This window comes from Apteryx mantelli, unplaced genomic scaffold (genome assembly GCF_036417845.1).
Source record: "Apteryx mantelli isolate bAptMan1 unplaced genomic scaffold, bAptMan1.hap1 HAP1_SCAFFOLD_44, whole genome shotgun sequence".
NCBI lineage: Eukaryota > Metazoa > Chordata > Aves > Apterygiformes > Apterygidae > Apteryx > Apteryx mantelli.
In genome coordinates, this window is record NW_027118782.1 from 2388922 (window position 1) to 2408206 (window position 19285).

The following is a 19285-nucleotide window of genomic DNA, read 5'->3' on the forward strand; positions in this document are numbered from 1 at the left end:
GGGGAGCGTCTGGGGGGCAACAGGCTGCAGATGTTATGCTGCAGCAGAAATGCCTCTCAACCGAGGGAAGAGCCACGAGTGCAGAGGCAAAGCTACCAAGAGGACACCAACGCAGCCCAAAATGGCTTTAAAACCCAGGCGCACTCAGGGGTCACCTCACCACTCTCACAGGCTTCCCCAGCGCACGACACAGGCAGCCAGGCAGCCCCGCCGCTGGCTGCCACACAGCCCCACTCACCCCCAGCAGCTGCAGCCCCTGCGAGGCCACTTTGGTGCCGCCACCACCTCCTTCCCGCTCCCTGGGGACTGCGGGGCAGCAGCAATTTGCCTCTGTCTGGGTTTTGGCAGCCGGGCACCAGCCTACAGCTGCCTTCCCCCACAAGGCTGAGAACCAGCCCTTCTCCAGGACCGACGCTTTCTCTCGGCAGGACACCTCACCAAAACCCTCAACCCCCACCACACACGCCCCATCACAGCACCCAACAGCCACCCCCCACCGCAGCCCACTCACTTTAACGGCCGCCGCCGCGCTCCCCGCCCAGGCTGGCGCAACAGTCGCTGGCCCTTCTGCCTCGTTGTCGCCCTAACGGTCGCCGCGCGCCTCCCCCTCCCCCCCCCCCCGCCTCGCCCTAGTGGTTGTTGCGCGCGGCAGGTACTTGCTGTGACGGGAAATCCGGCGAAAGCTGCGCCAAAACATCGTCCCAAGACACTGCTGAAATCAGCACTAGACATTCAAGCTAGAACTTTGTGGGTATTTTAGTAATTCAAGTGGAAAAATCTGACTGATGATTGAATTATTAGTAAGAGCTTTATTCAGCCTGACTTGCATAAATCTCTGTTGGTTTTCGTTAGTGTACTCCACTTTCTCTGTCACGTAAACCTATGTGCTCGAGGTATTAGGTTTATATTTATTTATGCAATAGGGAAAATATGGTAAGTGTGCTACTGATTTCATTGATCGGAAAAATGTGACTAGTACAACAAAGACTATGGAATGGATATCAGCTGCCCAGAGGCTTCTGCAGTTAGATAAAGGACCAAGACATGAAAAGAGAAGTCATTTGAATGAGGTAACTGTATCAGGCTGCATAAATGCTTGTGTTCCTGCACACTCACAAATTGAAATGCAATGCTTGACGATTACGTAGGGATGTGTGAAGAAAAGGATTCTTACAAGAAACTCTACCCAGGCCATTTGCATTGATCCATAAAGAAAGAAAGAGAACAGCAAAGCACAGAGAGTCCCAGCCCACACGTGTAGTGGGAAAAATGCAGCAATATGAACTAATTTTTCTTAACCAGGTGTGCAAAACAGCAGGAGGCCAAACCCAGGCTCTCTGCAGATTGAGAGGGGTAGGAAAGTATCAGCAGGCAAAGTTTCATTGCAGCAAGGCACTCTGCTTCAAATTATTTTTGTGGAGAAAAAGCAAATGCATGTACCCTGTCAGCTGCGGGAGACTTCTTTTTATTGTAAGCTGTGTATGACAAGTAGCGTGTATGGGTTGTTATGGCTTTTGTGGTTACTTTTTTTAATACCTGAAAATCTTTGAAAACTGTTGGAAAATCTCCCAAAACTGAGGTATCCAGGCATTCAGCCCAACATTCCTGCAGACCAGTGGCCTGCAAACCTAGAAGGAACTTTTCCCTTCTCCAAAAGGTCAGTCTGTTAGGCACAAAATAATAGATGTTGAAAGGAAGTAATTTCAAAATGTAAGATTAAGGTTGGCATCAGGGAGAGATGAGTTACCAGAATATGTCTTTGTTTTGCTGCCTCTTGAAGCCTCAGTTTCTTCTAATGGAAGACTTCCATGTTTGGCTCATGGGCAGGTATATATGCGTGCTGCATTTAAGTTGCTGTGGAGCTGCAGCAACAGAAGGCTCAGGATGAAAAACTGCCTGAGAAGCAGGTCCAGAAGCAGTTACCCTATGGTGAGCTCTGCCCCGCTGGGGTTTTAGTACCAGTGGTACAAGAAATGGTGATTTCTGAGGTAAGTCAGTGGAAGCTGCAATCGCTCTAAGAGTTCAGAGAGATATAGCCACACAGGAAGAAGCGATGGGGATTTGGCCCCTGGAATTTCCCAGATCTGGTTGTTTTGTCTGCATGTGAGCACTTCAGTCCCAGTCTAACAGGAGCTGCTCTGGCTTTTCCTGAGGAGCTTCACTTTGTTTCTGGTACAGCCTAGTTGCTCTAGGGTTGAAATTACTGCATAGAGACCCCTGTGCATGTGCAAAGTCTAAGCAAATGAAGCAGAGATTAAATTAATAGGGGTCTTTGGAACTTACCTAGAAAGGCAAAGCAAGATATGCTACCTTCAGCTTGAGTAAAGAGTTGGAGTAAGGAACTGCATCTAGTTTTGTCTGGAAAGGTCTATAAAGTTTAAATATTCCCATTGTAAATGAAAGATGAGGTGAAAGCTGCTGCGGTGCTGGCTTTTGGCAATCAAATGCGACTCGCAAGCCGCCCTGTGAGAGGTACCAGAAGTTCTGTGAAGTTGAATGTGTTTGTACATTTATTTCCAGAAATAAAATTGCTTACTTAAGCGTCACTTAAACCACGTGAGGGAAATGTGAGGCTTGTGTAGGCCTTAGGAGAGCGCTGATGCTCTGTTTAGGTGTGCTTTGAGCTAGGTGGGGGGGCACAAAAGCAAATCTCTCCCTTTGGGCTTTCTGTGGGCATTTTTCATGGGCTTCCATGAAGCTGCCCTGCCCCTTCGGGAGGTGGGGGGGGGAGGACCAGCAGAGGGTAAGCGAAAGCAAACGGCTGTGCCCACCCCTCGCGCGGCAGCTCCGGGGTACCCGGCCCGCGTGTCCCGCCCGGGCCGCCGCGGCGAGCAGCCTCCGCAGGTGCCGCCGGTGCCGCCTCCCTCCGCCTTCCCGCCTCCCTCCCTCCCCTCCGCCTCCCCGCCTCCCTCCCTGCCTCCCTCCCCCGCGCCGCGCGGGCTCCCACGTGGTGCGCGCCCCGCTCCAAAGCCGCGCGCCGCCCCGTGCTCGCTCCCCGGCGCCGGCAGCGTCCGCCGGCGCCTTTGGCTGCTGCCGCGGCGCCGCCGCCCTGCGGGCACATGCTAAGGCGCGGGGCGGCCGCGCCGGCCCCCGCCTGCGCCCTTTCCCCTGGCCGCCGCCCGCGCACGGGGGCACGAAGCTGGCGGGAAGAGGCGGCTTCGGAGGAGCGCTTGCGGTCTCCCTGCGCGGATTCCCGCTTCTGCCCACCCGCCCGTGCACGATGGGGCTTCGGCTCGGGACTTTGCGTTCATCTGTTGCGTGGCTTCATCTGCCACCCGAAGAGAAATCGATTGCCACAGCAGCCCTCGTTAGACAGCACGGCTTCAAGGGATGAGCAGCCCTTAAGGAGCAGGGAGGACGGGACGCGCGCTGCTACCGTTGACTTGTTGAAAGACCTGGTTTTTTTTTTTTTTTTTTTTTTTTCCTTTGGAAGGGGGAGGTTTGCTCCCCAGACTCTAGCCCGGCTTCCTCCACACCCTTTCCTTCTCCTCTTCCTCTCTTTTTCCAGGATCCGCTGCTTGGGGCCGGAGGTGATTCCCTTCGTATCACCCCCCCCAATCCCATACCGACACAGGAGGCACGAACTAGGCGGGCGGAGCGCTGCCCGCCCTCGCTGGAAGGGGCGGCCCCCCCCGTCCCTCCCTCCCTCCTTCCTTCCCTCCCTCCTTCCGGGAAGAGCTGCCCGCGCCGCTCCGGGCTCGCCCCCTTGCCCTTCCCCTCGCCTCGGCTGGGGCGGTGTTGCGGGGCTGCCTCCGCGGGGCGCCCGGGGCGTGAGGAGCCCGCCGGGCTCGGGCTCGGGCCCTTTGGCCGCCACCACGTCGAAAGCGGCGGCGGCGGCCGAGGACTTGTCCAAGGTGTCCGACGAGGAGCTGCTCGCGTGGAGCAAGGAGGAGCTGATCCGCAGCCTCCGCCGGGCCGAGGCCGAGAGGAGGAGCGCGATGCTGGACCACAGCAGCCTCATGCGCGAGGTGAACCGCCGCCTCCAGCTCCACCTCGGCGAGATCCGCAGCTTGAAGGTAGCGGGCGGCGGGGCGGGGCGGCGGGGCGAGTTTCTCCGGTGCGTCCCCAGCGCATGGCGGCGGCGAGAAAGGGAGCCCGCCCGTGCCGGAGCGGCGGGCACGGAGCGGTGCCGGGGAGCAGGGCCGAAGCTGCGCCCGGCGGAGCTGCCGGCACGCGTGGGGCGTGGGCCGGCGGCCCCGAGCTGCGACGGTGCCCCGGGGCCGAGGTGGGGGGCGCGGGGGCTGGCGACCTTCCCGCGGTGCGGGGTCCTTGCGCGGAAAACTTCCCTGCACGTAGGTGCCGGGCACACGACTGCATCTCCCGCGAGTGGCTTCGCCGAGCCCTCGTCAGGTGAATGTGCTGGCGGTTCTTGCCGAGAATGGCGTGAAAAGCGAACAGGATTTGAGCCTGCTTGAAATGAAGTGCCCGGTTAAAAGCGGTGAGAAACTATTCCGCGGTCTGTGGAGCACAGCTGTTCTATAATGTGTCCCACTGCGCTTTGGGTTGATGGGAACATCTAATTCTTGTCACCTTTGCAGTAGACTTCGTTGGTTTCTGGTAAGATTCAGTGTTTCTATCTGAAATACATGTGAAAGAATACAATGTGCGGAGCTGTAGAGATTCAAAAGGCTTTGTTTTGCCTATGCTGTTTTTTGTCATGTTTTTTTAAGATGACTTACTAGGCTCTGCCTTGGAGTGATGAGAATCATTCTCTAGTTTCCTTGTCTGGAAAGGACATCTGAGGATGCATCTCTAAGGAAGTCCCTTTCAATGGTGTACTTCCCCAGACTGCCCTGAGAGGCAGACCAAGTCTGTGATGATTTATGCCTTCTTAATTTAACTCTTGCTAGGTGGGAGGCGTAGTCCCTAATGTTTCCTTCCCTGCTTCTGAGAATTGGGAAGACAGCGTAACTACTGCCAGAGAATTACCCTGATGTACCACGTATAACTGTGTTGGAGAACTTGAAAGTTACTTTAAAGCGGACGTGACTACAAAGCATTATCTGTCTTGTTGCTGTGACACGTGGCACTTTTTGTACAATTCCTTAGTTGAGGTGAGGTTGGAGAGGAGGAGAGACCCAGATGCAGTGTGGCCTTTTGAATTGTTATGTGAGGGTACAACAGAAGAGAGTTCATGACTTGTAGAATGGTTTTAGACAACTAAATTATTGAGCAAGTGTCTTTGATAATCCAAGCTTTCCTGTTCTGCAGCGTACAGCAATCCTCCCTCCCTCCATTTTGGCAATAGAAGGTGTCTGGGGGTAAAAGAGACCCATCAATGATATTAGCTTAGTGAAAACAGAGCTTACATTTTAAATGCAATTTAAATTACAGCAGCAATATCATTCTCCTGGTTATGTTCAAAGGTGTTGTGATGTTATATGGGTTTATATATCTGCCAGATAAGTAACAAAGCATGCCAAAGTGTGTAGGAAGGAGTGACAAATTCCTCTCTCAATTCTGAACTTCCTAAGTGATGTTCAACTTCCACCTTTTGTTCAGATGTCTCAGCTGAAACTTTTAAAAGGAATTTGGGAGAACAAGGTCTCTGGGCTCCAATGGATTTCAGTGGTATGTGGGTACCTACTTGCTTCTTTGTCCCATGTGAAGGAACAGGTCCATGAGTAACGATGAACAGCTGTGCCTGGCTTGAGTGGATGGCTGCTGGCTGCTTAGATACTCTGACTGATAAACTGTGGGCTATCACTTAAACTTTTTTCCATCATGGGGTCATCTGAAGAATCCCTATCCTGTATAGGTTTTTCAGGTTACCTTGCGACCTCATTGAGACTTTTCCTTTGTCAAAGCTGGGTTGAAACTGGTCAAGTTCAAAGTCATTTTGAGAGGAAGGTCACACACTCAGGCACGCACCCAGCAGAGTTGCAAAAGCTTCCTTTTTTATTTTAAGAAACTGTGCTAAAATGGTCTTTCCATAAGGCTAAGCTTGTAATACCAGACATAAGGGAAGAATATTTAGACCAGAGAAGACAAATATGGTTACAAGCCAGTTTAGTAAAAGTAGGATGGCAAAATACTGAAAATGTTTTCTTTGCTGTATTATTCTGCTACAGTAAGAGCCTGAACGTTTTTTTCTTCAGAGCATTACTGTTCTTCAGTTAGAGAAGGGCACTGGGAACATGTACTACTTTTTTTTGTTAGAAGTGAAAAATCTATTAAAGCAGATTATTTCATTTCAGAGTGATTGAACCAATTCTGATTAAGTGAGAACAGACAAGATTCTTTTATGCAAATCTGAAGCAAAATCAAACAAACCCAAATATTTTAAATCTCTAAAAAGTTCATTTTATATGTGAATATGCTTTAGGGAATAGAGAATATAAATGTTGTTAATTATCTGAGCGAGATTACCATTTCTGATGTACTTTCTGGTTTTAGTCAGCAATAACTTTACAAGTGAGTATTTTTGAGGGAGTGAGAACATCATGAGAGAGTATGATCATCTGGATTTCTCATTGTTTTTGTTTTTTTGTTTTTCCTTTGAGCATTAATTAAACACCTGAAATTTTCATACCATATCGGAAGTTAGTCATTGAACCTTTCCAAATTAGCTCTGCATATTCAGTTTTGTACTGGACAGGTGTTCTGTTAGTATGAAACATGATGCAGTTATAATATGCCAGATCTACACACACAATTGTTTATGCCTTACTTGAGTGCTTAGCTGATGGTTTGTAGCAGTGCTGTTCACTGACTTGTACAATGCTAATGGTATAATGTTAATTTTTTTAGACACTCTTCTCTCATGCTTATCTTTCTTTTAAAGGATATCAATCAGAAGCTGCAAGAAGATAACCAGGAGCTGAGAGACCTTTGTTACCTTCTTGCCTTTCTGCCTATCATCATCCAGAAAGCATCCCGTGAGTGGCAGAGACTGGGCAGGCACAGTGCTAGCATTATGCACAAAGAGGTTGCCTCATACCTACAGAAGCTGAAAGAATTGGAAGTGAGGCAAGAAGAAGTGGTTAAAGAAAAGCTGGAGCTAAAAGAATTGTGTGTGTTGCTGGATGAGGAGAAGACTGGTGGAGCAGGCAGCCGGAGCTCTATTGACAGCCAAATCAGCCTGTGCCAGTTAACTGCAACAAGTACATCCATAAGAGATGTTGGTGATGGGAGTAGTACTTCTAGCACTAGAAGTCCAGACAGTGCAAACCATCATAAACATCATCCGAGTACTAGTCCAGAACATCTTCAAAAAACCAGGGGTGAAGGAAGCCCTGAGCATCAGAAACACAGGAGCATCAGCCCCGAGCATCTCCAGAAGCCTAGGGGTTCTGGCAGTCCTGATCATCACCTGAAAGGACCAAGTCCAGAACATCACAAAACCATTGCCAAAGCACCTGAGCAACAAAAGCACAGCAGCAGCAGTCCAGAAACTCTCCCAAAGCACGTTTTGAGTAGTAGCCCTGAACACTTTCAAAAGCACAGGCCTGGCAGTAGCCCTGAGCATCAAAAGCACAGCAGTGGCAGCCCAGATCATTTTCAAAGCACACACCAAGCGGAAGCCCAGAACATCTGCACAAAGTGAGGGGTACGAGCCCTGAGCACCTCAAACAACATTTTGGAGGGAGCCCAGAGCATCTCAAACATCTCAGTGGAGGCAGCAGAGAAGGTCCCCTCAGGAGACAAGTAGCAGATGAGCTGTCACCTCACCACAGAAGTATATACAATGGAATGAATGGTGGGTCAATATATTTAGTGAGAGCTCGTTTTTCAAAATTACTAAGGTAGTTTCAGTTCTGTGTCAACACTTTTGGAAAAAGAATAGTATTTTATGTGAAATGAAAGGTAACAAGTCTGATGTTAGTATTAACTGACTTGATAAATAATCGGGGTGTACCCAGTTGTCCTTCTGCCAGGTTTTGGGTGGATTGATGAGAGTGGAGGAAAAAGTTCATCTTGAGTGCTTGTGTAAGGTATCAAGAAACAACTTTTGGACTTGATTCTGCCCGGTGGTTGGTAGACATAAACTGTCCCTATGTAGACTTATGTTTACCTCAGGTATCAGATAGGGAGGACTTATGTGTGTTTCTTATGCTGTCTGTATTTGAGTCAGCAGAATGGAGGTGAATGTCTCCAGTTTCATTTCTGCCTTTCTAAGTTAGTCTGTCTATAGCTTTGAAGATTTTAGCATTTCCTCTTTATTGATGGAAAGCTTCTTTATGGAAAAGCATATAACTCTGGAGAAGATGCCAGATGAAGAGCTAGGCTCAATATAAATGAATCTGATACTCCTAAAGCTTTCCAAAGCCTTGATTTTTGCATGTATTTAATTATAACAAATTAAAAATTAAGGAAGATCCTAGGGGATATTTGTTGTTGTTGCTGCCCTTTAGGAAGATACCCAATAAACATGCCTAGCTTTAAGGAGGTGATATCCCCACTGATTGCAATTAACTTTTTTTTTTTTTTAAGATAGGCACAATTTAAGTGTCTTGGTATTTTGGGAGACAAGTGGTTATGACAATATTATTGAAATGAATATGGATTGGAATAGAGTAAATGAAATAATTAAAAACAAAATTCAAATAAACATCTTCTGTTGTTGAAATAACTTTTTGTAGACTTAGCAAAATTTCTGTAGTCTGCTCTTTTCTTCTACATGCTCTGAGATCTTTTCATAAAAGAAGTCAGCATCTTATTTATAGCTGAAAACTCATTTCTCAGTTCTTTGTACATAGATTTGAAACAGAGCTCAGAAGAAAGTGAGGATTTTGCCATAGTAACTTGTCTCGGATGGAGTTCATGTGTTCCCATTTTATAAGCAGCTGCGAGAAGTCTTTCTGCCATCGTTGGAACTGACTGCTTGTTGTTGGGTCTGCTTGTGAGATGGAGACAGTGAGCTCTCTGCCGGGTGCTGTCCTCAGCATTTATCATGTTGCTGTCTCGCATCAGTCCGTTCATCTTTGATGAATAACTTGCAGAATGCCTTCAGCTGAGAACCTGCTTTGTAGGTGTAAGTCCAGATTACTTTCAGTGACACGTGCGTATTCCACAGGGCTGGTAACCCCCAAAGCGGTAAGTGTGGAGACTTCAAATTAATTTTTAAAACAGGTAATTAATAAGGCAAATGTATGAAAACTATGTGAAGATGCAAATAAGTAAGTTCTAAAAGTTGACCTTGCAAAACTTCCTTTAAATGCTGTATTTCTTTCTCCATTCAGTTCAGTTAAAATAAGCGAACAACACTGACTTGTAAGTAGCATGTAGTATGGAAACACACTTCCTAGAGACTTCTTACTTTTACCCATGATGTTCACGAATGTATTCACTGGTTATGTAGAAAGGTGATTTAAGGTCTTAAGTATGCATTTTTCAAACTCATTCACAGACAAGGATACAGGTTTTCTGCTCCCAGCACGGTGGGCTTTCTGGTGTTTTCAATCCAAATAGTTCTTTTTTGTTGTGTTTTTAACAGTGGGATGACAGCAGTTGTTACTTTAAACCTGAGGTGACTGACCCGCTTTGTGCAGGGCATCTCAAATAGCCGCAGCTGTGACTCAGATAACAGGGAGCCAGAGAGGGGAGCCAGTGATTTGGGAGTCTGTTTATTGACTTGAATCAGAGCATCGCCTGTCCCACCCTTTGTATTAATCACTTTTGCAGAGGAATTTGCACACGGATAAGTTGTCAAGCCTCTCTTATGTTTATGTAATTTGACATAAGCATGAGGTAGATGTTAGCTGTGAGTTTACTTCTGGCTTTGGTCTGACTTTTTGTCTCATTTTGGTCAAATGTTAAACTCTTGTGAGCTTTGCTGTAAGGAATAACCCTTAAAAACTTGAGGAAAAGACTTTGTCTTCACATCCTCACAGCTAGGCTCAACTGCTGCTCTCCTACCCCCCCCCCCCCCCCGGCCCTTTAGGGAAGAAGTTGCACAAAAGTGCTAGAAGCGCTGACCAGTATAATTTACCATCACTGCAAATGTAATCTGTAAACCTTAATTGGCATGTTTTATGTGTTCCTGTATACATGAACCTGCCAACTGAGTACAGACTGGGAGCTGTACGTTGAGCTTGTAACAAAAATGCCGATTTTGCATCTGCACAAGAAATGCTAAAATTGTGCAAACATAGGTAAGAAAGTGGTGTGGAAACCTGGCCTTAAACTCAGATGAGCAATGTAAAAGGATGCTATTTTTGATTCCTATCCCCAAATCAAGTATAAGGCTATTATATGATGTTGGTGAAAACCTAGTTTACTTTAAAATTCAGAATATATTCAGCTAGTAGGCTGATTGCACGGCCATTTGATTATTTTGCAGGGCATTTCCAATGTTATAGCAGTACTTCTGTGACTGTCATTTGTTTGACCAGCAAGAATGAAGTTTTTGTGTTGATAAATGGTAAATAGTGAAGAGTAACATCTTTTGACTCTTCCATAGAAATAATATATTTTAATCATGTAATTGGAACTTACCCGGCTCAGTAGAGGCCTGGCCCATCTCCCTTTGGATGAGATGGAATGGCCTCCATTGCCTTATGTGGACTCCAAATCAGGTCTGAGAGGAGAAGGTATTCCTCTGCATATCAGACCTTGCTCTGAGAAGTACTATACTGTCCACCTGAAATTGCTCTTCTTTCTTGGAAAGCATGTTTGCAGACAGCCCAGCTGTTTCTGTTGAAATGAAATGTTCCATCCATAACTAATAGCTCCTATTTACCCTGAGTTCTGGTCTTGTTAGCACTTGCATAACCACAGGGAAGCAATGTATTCAGTCATATGCAGTTATCTATACCAAAATTTTGTATGTAAATATACAGGGAACAGAGATGGAATCTCTGCAGGCTTTAGTCAAACTCTTAAGCAATATAATGTTATGATGGTTTCAGAAATGCGGTGTGTAGCTATAGTCCGCATTACAGAATATGGTATATGCATTCGTTGTTTGGGCCTCCTGCATCTTTTAAGCTCCCATGAGGGACATGAGAAGTTGTCTTTGGTCCGTTGTCTCTTCTGAAACGGGCGCCCTCAAGCTGTGGAGTCACAGAAGTGGGGTCTGAAAGCTCCGTTTGGCTTGATGCTTGTTAGTTGAAAACATATTTCATTTTAAAGGCTCTAACCAAATACGAGGTGTGTTGTAGCAGTTAATGATCTTTTGCTGGAATCCCTCTTAAAATGTTCTGGTTAATGAGCACAGGGCTATTTGGGATAGGAAGATGGCTGAAATTAGGTGGAAAACAGCAGTGGTAAAAACATTTTACAGTGAACACTTATGCAGTCTCAAATAATACATGACAGTCTTTAACTCTGACACAAATATCTGGTGCAAAAATATAAATTAATGTGTTCAGGATTTGCAATCTAAGTGTTCTTTTATTCTAAGCGGTTTATTGTAAATTTTCTATTTTAGAAGTCTTTTGTTTTATTCTGGGCTTTGACTTTTGTGTGACAGGAAAATATCAGAAGGCTTTCAGATGTGCTTTTTGCTTCCTGCTGAGGTTATTAATGACTAGAAATAAAAGTGCTGACTAACACTGTAAGCGCTGCTGGAGGTGCGAGGACTCATGTACAGAACAAATGCAATGCTGTCTCTCTTGAGCAAAAGTATTTGCTGGCTTAAATGGAGACTCAGCTTAAATTTTGAAAAAATTCTGCTATAAATGCGTTGCTGCTTATAAGGAAAATAAAATAAGAACCTACTGCTTTGAGTAAAAAGAGGAAAGTGCAATGTGACTTCAGAGAGCAAAAATCAGTAATAATGTTACTGAGTTAATTTCGGTGGAAATAGCTCATATGCTGCTGCTCAAATAGTGAAATGATGTCACGTGTCTGTGTAGGCTTGCTTACATGTTACTTTTCATACAATTGAAATAAAAATAATTTGCTTGTCATTCGTAGCAGTGCACAATACTTTGTGTGTAAATTGAGCTTTCCTGATGGCACCCAATATACATCTGACATTTAGAGCCTAATACAGTATTATTTACTCTTAAGAGTAACCTGCTGTATAAACAAAGGCTACAGGGTCAATAGAATTTCTAGTTGTTGCTGTGAATTAATCTACTATTTATTTTGGGGGTTTATTATTTTAAGTGTAGAGGTCTAAAACTTTCATGTCAATGGGAGTCTTTCAGTTGAATTCCATAGGATTTGCATCAGACTCATAAATCGGGTTCAGACATTACAGACTGCAAGAGAACTGAGGCCTGATATGTGCGTATGTGTGTGATTAGAGCATGCTGTATTTATTGACAAAGTCATTTCTGTGGGGTAATTTGCCAAGCTAAAACATGGCTTATAATATGAGAGCTATGAAACTACTAGAAACTCATGTCTGAGGGCTTACAGGAGAACTTTACACTTACATTTCTTTAACTTCACTGGCAAAAATAGTTCTGCTTTAAATGTTTGAGTATATGCTGGATCATCTTTCCAGTAAAAGTATGTGAATCTTAATGGGAAGACTGTCTGTTTATAAAGAAGCTTGTCTGGTTTAAAACAGCTGGCTGAATGTTGCAGCACTCTGGCTACTGAGAAGTTCAGCTGAGGATCAGAGTGGGAATCAGCCAGTGCTGACTGCAGAGATGTGCTTCCCTCTGTAGCTATTTGGTGGGAGATAGGAGGTTGCACTACACTTTAAAGTGGGAATGCATAGGAAGGATTCAGCTTAACAGTCACCCCCCTTCCAGGACTGCAAATAAACCACAGCCACACATGGTATGTAACACTTTGCGTGAACTCACCACTTCCAGCTTCTGTGCTAGTATTTCTGAAGTGCCTGGTGAAGGCTTCTGAATGCTGAAGTGTTGAATGCTTAGCTGAAGCCTTACATACCCCCTTGGTTTTGTTAATGCTTTTAGGGCAGGCAGGACAAGCAGTAAATGAATAACACCTGTCTTGGGTTGAAGACTTGTTGTCAGCTGAGAGCATTCTGGGTGGGATTTTCTTACCTACTGTGGTGTTCTTCAAAACAAACAAAAATATCACTCACCAAACAGCCTATCCCCCTGCCATTTAAGGGCCCGGTGTGGAAGAAGGGTAGGTGGTACAGTTAAAGACCAGTGCATTTAGGTTGTGAGCTCCTCAGTGATTAGGAAATCAACAGCGAAGTTCCCATAAAGTGGGAGTGAGATCCAGTTCCTCTGAGTGTAGAAGAAGAATGTGAGCTGAGGTGTTTTTGAGACCATACTTAAAAGAAACCACATGCATGAAAATGTGTGCACGGTACTATTTCTGCACTTGTGTACTGTAGAAGCACATGAGGATGTAATGAGAAAGGCTGTTGGAAAGTACAGCTAACCAAGGGCTTAAAGGACAAAAGCATTCTGCAAGTATTTTACTATCACAAGGAGGATGACGGCTACTCTTCTACTTAATACCATCTACAAGTGATGCTGGATTTTTCATTGATGGATTTTTACTTTTTGCTTCCATCTTAGTCCATTTAGTGAACAGTGATTGGATGGCTAAAACCATTCTAGTAAGACCTCAAACTTAAAAAAAAAAAAGGGGGGGGGAAGGAAAGAGGAGGAAAAATAATTAGTGGGTTTTTTTTTCATTTTTTTTCCTCCGAGTAAACTAGGCCTGATGAAGTTCATAGTAAATTCTCTAAGGAGAATCTCAGTCTCTTCTTTGATATCTTTAAAGGAGATGAGTGAAGTTTTGGAAGAGAGACTATGCTGACTTTCCAGTCTTGAGGGGGAAAAGAATAACGAGAACTGTGGAATTGTCAATTTAATAATAATATCTGGAAAAATACTGGAACAAGTAACTAAACTTTTTAAATGTCTAGGTGGTAAGGAGGAAATAAGTTGAGGTAAACTTGTTAAGAAGAATGATACAAAACAATCTCTCTCCTATGTATTGTAAAGTAATAGGCACTGGGGAGAGTGGGGGATAGTAAATGTAACTATCTTGAACTAGGAAGGGTTTTGGCCCTGTCTCACCTGATATCCCCTAGCAAGCTAGGGAAGCATGGCTTGATTAAACTCCTATAAGGTAGGTCCACAGCAGTTTGGAGAATGTGTCTAGAGATGCATCTTCTCAGTAATTGTCTGTACTTCTTGCCCTTTCAGGAAGGCTGTATCAGAATTGAGCTTTCACAGGCGTCTGTCGTTCTTCACTGTTTTCTTTCATAACTTGCTAAAGGAATGGAGTGTATACTTTGTAAAATTCAAGATGACACACTTTGTGGGAAGGTCCGAAAGCAATTTGAATGATAGCATCTTGACAACTAGTCTTAACAATACAATGGAATGTAATAAGGATGAATGCCAAATCCTACATTTAGGTAGGAATAGTTATTGCTCCATTAGAGGCTGGGGGATGTTTGGTTAGGTAGCCATTCTGCAGATACAGATGTGGAGGTTATTTTGAATCACTGATTGATTGAAAACATGAACCTTGTTATGCACTTAAAAAAAAAAAAAAAAAAAGGATAAGCCTGCCTAGGGTTTACCTGTACAGAGCCTTCTTCTCATCTCTTTTTTCTGCTTCCTTACTTTTCCCTTTAGAGTGCTTATTCTGCTGCACAGATGTCTTTATTTTGGCTGTCAGGACTTGATGCTAATTCAGTCTTTCCTTGATGCAGGCAGTGACCCTTTCACTATGAGTGCCAGAGCAGGGAAGGGGTTCCTGGAAGTGATACGTTATCTTTAAATCATCACCAGTATGCCGCATATCTTTAAGAACAAAGTCTCTGTTAGCTAGCCTGTGATGACTGTGTGCATTAATAAGGCAGGAGGGAAGTGATGGTGAATATAATAACAAGCAAGAGCTTTTGCCCTCTTGAGGTACCATTTTCAGTTTGTGCAAAGGTAAGCACAGCAGAGCTAGACAGGTTCAAGGCTGGACAAGATAGGCAGTTTATTGAAGACAAATTATTTAAAGACTAGTTTCCTTCTGATTAATTGGCCCTCAAAGAGGGACTCACCAATAAAGGTAATGTTTCAAAGGCTATCGGAAATAACTTTCAAAAGGTAGAGAGTGGAGTGCAGATTTTATCCATTTTGAATAGCACCTCAATGTGTTCCTGTTCTTTTAAACACAAATACCTTTCAGTGTGAAGGCCAGAAGAGTTTTTTAAAAAAAAAAAATTTTTTTTTTGGTGAATGGGGCTCCTATAGAGGGAATGGGAGATACCCCTAGTTCAGGCAAGTTATTTGGAAGAGATTTAAAAATATGTTTAATTTTAATTAGTCTTTTATGGGTGAATCATTTATGGGTGAATTAGTCTTTTATGTTGCTGAATCAGTTCCTCACTTCCCCCAGTGTATGTGGCCAGGGCCAGGCATATTGCAGTTGCACAGAAGCATTGACACAGTCCCGTCAGTAACCCTCGCTTCAGACCTGAGTAGTGCCCTTATCTTCCAAGCATTTAACCAATACGAAATGGAGATTAGCGGCTATGCCAGCTGGCTGGTTAATTTGAGATTTATGGCCTTATCTCTTGTTTTGAGCGTCCACTGGAACTTCACTGACATTTGAACGCAGACCTCCAGAGGCGGAAGGCTGACGTAGTGCATCACTGTTCCGGTGTTGTCAGAGTCTTGACAAACTCTGCAAGCCAGCGTTTGTGTGGCTCCCCTGACTTTACTGGTGTTCTACGTGGGATGCATCTGATGCGTTGCAGGGTTTTTTTGGTTTATTTAAATGTATGTTTTGAAAACAATAGATTTTTCAAGTAGTGAGTAGGAGGTTGTTTCATCATGTACTGAAGCCAACATAAAAGCTCATTTATTTTCATGATAATTGGGCCAAGTTGTAAGATATTTGCCTTCTCTTTGCCTTTCTGATGATTTCTGAGTCATCAGGAGCTTGGAGGGGCAGTTAGTGTTGCCTGCCTGAAATATATAGGCAGACTACTTTTGTACCAGGATGAAAAGTCCTTACGTTGAAGCCTAGTTGGAATCGTTGCTTGGGGAGAGCACCTTTAACTTCAGGAGGGGCCATCGTGCAACGTAGCCCTTCAAACAGCTTTCTGAGTTACTGTGTTATGGTATTATTATAGTAAAATGTTTTTAGAACTATTACAGTGATTAAACTGTCAAATTCTCTGAACTCTGGCAGTTTTAATGCAGAGCTGAAATATTATTATAATTCTTGGTAAGTGCTGCTTGTTTAAGCACTTCAGCCTTTCAGGATGTACTGTGCATGTTAATCAAAGGGTGTCCTGTCTTTCCAGCTCTACCTATTAATGGAGCCTTTCTTTTTCTTGTGAGTTTTTTTATTTTATTAGAAAAGTAATAATGGGGGGCTGCAGATTGTACAGCGAGTTGAACAGGTTAATAATACCCAGTGAGGAACAAAGCAGTCAGTGTAGAGAGGTGCTGAAAATATTGTACTTACCGTTCACACACCAAGTACATTCTTTAGATGTTGACAGGTGCTATAGGACAGTGAAGCATTCCAAATTAGAGGGTATTTAACGAGGTGTAATAAAGCTTTGTGTACTTAGAATGACTCTAGCAATGAAAACTGATTGGTTTCTGAGCTAGTAAGTCATGTCTCAATTAGTGAACTGAAGCACAGCTTATCTTAGGTCTTATTGTCAAATACACAGATCTATAGTAACTGAGAGAACACTTAGAATTATGTTCAAGTAACGATCTTGATATAAATCTTGTGTGTGTGTGCTTCTTGAACAGTTAAAGGGTGGGTTCCATTGAGCAAAGTAGCTAGGATGGAAACACTGAGCTCTAAATTTTGCTGCTTCATGCAGGAAGAAGTCAATCTTTAATATACCACATCTGTTCTTGCAAAAAGGTTAAACTTGAATCATGCAGTGCTTGTTTTACTACTACAGGTTTTACTACAACCGCATACTTGAAGCTGCAGAAGAGTCCACTGTATCCACTTGCCTGTCTGAAGAAAACTGTAGTATTAAGCCTTAGTAAAGAAAAAGGGCTAGAACACTTGACCATGGAATTTGGAAATGTATTTTAATAGGATGCTCAATTGTAACTGAGCTCTTAAGCCCCATTAGCACATTTAGCCAGATGCTCATTGCTGTGAAATGACACTGAGCCCAACAGCTGTCGAGGTCCTAAAAAGGATCATACATATTATCTTTCATACAGTAGCATTCAAAGAAATGTGAAAACATGGAAATGCATGACACTTTGGAAGAGAGATGTGATCCTTTTGGTCTAAGGCATAAATTGCCATCTACCTAATGGAAACTAAGAATGAATTTCACTCTGACGTGTTATTCCATTTCTGTTTATGGCAAGAGGTTTTGTGTGCCTCCATCTAAAGCAGCTGGTACTGGCCACTATAGAAAAAGGAATGAAAGACTGATTGGGTCAGTTGCCTGATCCAGTATAGCAAGCTGTAATTGTTGTAGGTGGTTCTTTTGTAGTCCTCTGTATGTGGATGCATTTTTCTTTTTTTCCATATCCTTGTTCTCCAGCAGTGGTTTGTAATATGCCTCGAGGGCTTAATAGTATGGTCTTTACCTTCATGGCAAACCTGAAGTACTGTGAAGGGTTTTAGTGGTGCTTATGTACATGAATTAAGAATCTTCTATAATGTGTGGGGCATTTACAATCAAGAAACCTAAAAGCACATCTAAATAAACAAGCAAGAAAAACCTGCCTTTCTCTGCCCCCCGCCCCCCCCCCCCCCCCGCCCAGCTTGTTGTGTCTCAGGTCCTTCTTTTGAAATCTGATCACTTGTGATCAAATTTTCAGACAGTCTTACAACTCAAAGATACCAAATGAAATAGGGAAATGGAGGGATTAGCCTGGAAGGAGCCTTGGACAGTGGGACTGCAAGACAGTGAGATATACCATTAATAACAGTAACTTGTTTCAGAGGAAATTAATTCTACAGTTATAACATGGGAGGGGAAAAAAAATACATCAGTCCTTAAAAAAGCCCTAATGATACTAGTCTATGCACACTTAGTATCTTTGAAATTTTTAATGCTTTTAATCCCGTAAAATCCATAGAAAAGAGACAGGATCATAGTTTGAGATCTGTCCGTGAGCATGTGGTCCACACCATGAAAAAAGTTGCAGATGTATTAATTGCAAATGGGAAAGGTGCCATATTGAGCTGGCTATCTTGAAGGATAAACAGATCTGTGAAGCCTGATTGTGAATAATAAATAAGCTTAGTTCAACATGTGTCAGTTTTGCTATAAAACTTCTGGTTTATTTGCACTGGTCCCTCCCTATACATTGTTTGGGGAGGGGAGGGATCTAGCAGTTTTTTGCACCTGTGTACTTCAGCAAGCAAATCTTTGACCCTGTATTTTTCCTGTGCATGATTTGTGTGAACTTTGCACTAGATGATTACACATATTGTGTCAGGTGACAGAGCATGGGGAGAAAGATGACAGTATTTGTAATGCTGACCTGTAAAAATCCATATCATAATTTTAAGTGGTTTAAACTAATTGAACACAGCACTGTTCAAACACTGTCAGGAATAAGAGATGCATTATCTTTCAGCTCTGATCAGTGAGCCCTGTGATAAACGACAGTATTGAATATCTTTTGGAGTTCTCTATTTTGGTACTTCCTCAAAGTTACCTAAATATTCCGAAGCTTTTGTGATATTGTTTAAATTTAAGGTTCTAGTGAGACAGAACCTGCAATATCAAACTTCTATTTGATAAATAGTGAGATCTCTTTCAAATGTTTGGCCTCAAAACTGATTGTTTCTTTTAAGTGCATCTGTTTAAATTCCTGTGGATTTTAAAAATTTGGCTTGATCAGCGCTTGCTGTAGGCTTTGGAATATATATTTGCAACTTGGATTCAAACAATATATATACTTTTACCAAAGGTTACAGGGTTTATTCATCATTATGTTGCTCATATTCATGCTAAGCTCAGATAAACCTGGGGAAAAGCATTGATGGGTGACCCACATCCCCTGTTGGTTTGTGAGTCCGTTTTAGTTTTACAGTGGGTGAATCTTAATGCTAAATATCCATCTTATGTTTTTTTTTTGTGGTCTGAGAATATTACTGATGGCCTGAAGATGGGTCTCTCAAAAAATACTCTTTGTTTCTGAAAGAGCAAAAGAACATTGCATTGAAGGCAGCTAATAAAACAATACACCAAATGCGTTCAACTGAATGCTTAAAGGTTAAACATGCAGATTGTCTTAGTCCTTTAAAGTATTTGATCATTTCACTCCTTGGGCACCTGACTTGCCCTCAAGCTGGGTGCCCAGACAAGAGCAAGATATCCTTGCTCTTGCAGCACTCTTACAGACATCGCTTGCCTGTTATTGTAGTTTGTCTTGCTTGCTTGTATCTATTTTAAGATTTTTGTAACCTGAAGTTAGACTTTGAATTTTAGATTTTTGCAGTA